The sequence below is a fragment of the Furipterus horrens genome, unplaced genomic scaffold, assembly GCF_987537825.1.
Source record: "Furipterus horrens unplaced genomic scaffold, mFurHor1.1.pri manual_scaffold_4, whole genome shotgun sequence".
NCBI lineage: Eukaryota > Metazoa > Chordata > Mammalia > Chiroptera > Furipteridae > Furipterus > Furipterus horrens.
This window is the reverse complement of record NW_028327174.1, coordinates 129,921,035-129,924,560: the sequence shown is the minus strand read 5'-3', so window position 1 is coordinate 129,924,560 and position 3,526 is coordinate 129,921,035.

Genomic DNA, 3,526 nt, shown 5'->3' with positions numbered 1-3,526 from the left:
GATCGGAGGTGCTTCCTCCGCACATCTCCCAGCGCTCTCTCCCTGCTCCAGTATCCTCTGAGCAACCACAGTTAATACACAATTCTAAGAGATGGACACTTTGTAATTTCTTGCTTGTATGTACTAGATCTTGATACTGCAAAGATACCAACCTATGGCTTTTATATTTGTGCAAATTCTTTTCCTGCAGATTATTCGCTTTTTACCTTTGTACTCTTTATACTCTCACCAACACTGAGTATCTCACGTGCGGTGTGTGTGCTCGCGGTGTGTGTGTGTCCCCACGCACATGCACGTGTGTGTGCTGCTGATTTATCAATAGATAAGCATTAGAGAACAAGGGAAGAGAGCTATAGCTGACATCTAGAGAGTGAAATTGTTCTCTATATTTTTCTCTTTTGTCCAAGTTATTTGCAATAAACCTATAATAATGCAAATGAGAAATAAAAAATTAGGAATTGGGAAACAACTCTTTTTAAAAAACCCTCTTTACCCCAAATCATCTAGTGTTCATATACTTTTGATAATTTAAACTGAAGTTCTGGGAGAAAGCTAAGAGGAAAAGAATTCATATTTGAGAGATATACATAATAAAATTATAATGGGAATACGGAAAGGAAGTGGCATGACCCAAAACTTTAATTTTTTCTTGTAATAAAAAAACAATAATTCAAAAATTAAAACTTTGGGGAGTCCTTTGAAATAAATAAACATTCAATTTACTGGTATTTTGAACTAGATCTTTAATAGCTCATTTAATCAGAAATTCTGTTTTTCTGGTTCATTATGATTATAAATTCTCATTTATCTACACTAAAAATGAAAAACAGATTTTTAAACAAAGTTTCCTGACATTTATAAATCTTTTAAAAGTTTATAGGTTGAAAATACAACAAAGAATAAAAAAATAACTTTTAGCCCTGGCTGGGTGGCTCAACTGGCTCAAGCATCATCCCATACACCAACAGGGTGTGGGTTCAATTCCTGGTCAGGGAACATACCGAGGTTGTGGGTTCTGTCCCCGGTCATGGAATATATGGGAGGCAACCAATCAAAGTTTCTTTCTCATATTAATGTTTCTCTCTCTCTTTCCCTTCCTCTCTAAAATCAATAAATATAGCCTTGGGTGAATATTTTTAAAAATGTATATACCAAAAAACCCACAAAAAACCTTTTATCTCAAATAATGCTCAGTTAAAGAAGAAAGTGCAGGACAGGAAAATGACTGGATAGCGAAGAAAAAAGTTAATAGTAAGATGGAAGGAAAAAAGGAACAAAAGAAGACCAAAAAGATTTACTTAAAATGTTAGACAGGTAGGACTAATTCAAAGTAGACACATTAATCAACTAATGTGGAGAAGTGCATCCCTCAGTTTTCTCTCCATTTGTAGTTCCATATGTTCTACATATAAACCTCACTTAGCTATCAATCAAGACTCTTCTTTGATAATATCTAGCTAATAAAGGCAAATAATTTCAAACTAATTCACAATCAAATGTGCTCACAATTGACAACTCACTACATTTCTACATACTAACAATGAACTAACAGAAGAAAATATCCAATCTACTGTACAAGTACAACAAAAAGGATAAAATACCTAGGAATAAACTTAACAAAGGAAGTGAAAGACCCATACACTGAAAACTATAGGACATTGTTGAAAGAAATTGAAGACACAAAGAAATGGGAAGTTATTATGTGTTCATGGATTGGAAGAATTAACATTGTTAGAAAGGGTATATTACCTAAAGCAATAATCAGATTTCATGCAATCTCCAACAAAATTCCAATAGCATTTAAAAAGAAAAAGAATTTAAAAACCCTCAAACTTTTATGGAACTACAAAAAACTCTGAATAGCCAAAGCAATACTGAGGAAAAATAAACAAACAAATAAGAAAACAAAGCCAGAGGCATCATGCTCCCTGACTTCAAACTGTACTACAAAGCTACAATCATCAAAAAAGTATGGTATTGGCAGAAAAACGGGCACACAGACCAATGGAACAGAATTGAGAGGCCAGAAACAAAAACCACACATGTATGCACAGCTAATTTACAACAAAGGAGCCAAAAACACACAATGGAGAAAGCAAAGCCTCAATAAATGATGCAGGAAAAACTGAAAAGCCACATGCAAAAGAATGAAACTAGACTGCTATCTGACACCATACACAAAAATTAACTCAAAATGGATTAAAGACTTAAAGATATTGTAGAACCTGAAATAATAACAATATATAGAAGAAAACATAGGCATTAAAATCATGGGCCTTATTTTCAGAGAGGTTTATGTGAACTTGACCCCAAAGGAAAGGGAAATAAAAGCAAAAATAAATGAATGGGACTACATCAAACTAAAAAGCTCTGGACAGTTCTGGCTGACATGACTCAGTTGGTTGGAGAGTCGTGCAATAACCTGAAAACTGCAGGTTTGATTCAAGGTGAGGGCACATACCTAGGTTGTGGGTTTGGACCCTGGTCTGGACATGTACAATCCCCAGTCCAGGAGCGCCTGGAAGGCAACCAGTTGTTTCTCTCTCTTGCCCCTTCTCTCTCTAAAAAACAATAAAAAATGTCCTTGGGTGTGGATAAAAAAAAAATTAGAAAGCTTTTGCACAACAAAAGACACCATCAACAAAACAAAAAGGCAAGCAACCATGTGGAGGAGATATTTGTAAATACCTTCAATAAGGAGCTAATATCTAAAATACATAAAAAACTCATACAACACAACAAAACAAAAATTTGATTAAAAATATGGTCAGAGGGCCTAAATAGACACTTTTTAAAGGAAGACCCAGGTGGCCAATAAATATGTGAAAAGATGCTTAATGTCATTAGTTATAAGGAAAACATAAATCCAAGCCTCAATGAGATAATGCCTCTCACTTGTTAGAATGCCTATTACTAAAACAAGAAAGAAATGTTGGGGAGGAGGTGAAGAAAAGGGAACCCTTGCATATTGCTGGTAAAAAATGTAAACTGGTACAGCAACTATGGAAACAGCATGGTAGCACCTGAAAAAAATAATACAGATACCATATGACCCAGCAATCTCTCACCTGGATATCTACCCATTTTGAAAACACTTATTTAAAAAGATACATGTACCTCCTACATTCATTGCAGCATTATTCACAACAGACAAGATAAGACAACAACCTAAGTGTCCTTTGAAAGATGATTGAAGAAAATGTGGTACACACACACACACACATACACACAAAGGGGACGTTATTCAGTCATAAAAAATGATGAAATATTGCCATTTGCAACAATATGCATGGATCTACTTCCAGCTAAGATGGAGGCGTAGACAGACATGCTGCGTCTCCCTCCACAACTAAGAAGGAATACAACTACCTCAAAACTAGAGACAACCAGAAGTTCCAGAAAATCAAACTACATCGAAGTCCAGTAAACAAAGATATAAAGAAGAAATACTCAGCCAGAAAGGTAGAAGGGGCAGAGCCGGGACGGAGAGGATGCGGTGTGGTGGTGGCAGTGGCAGCAGCGAACC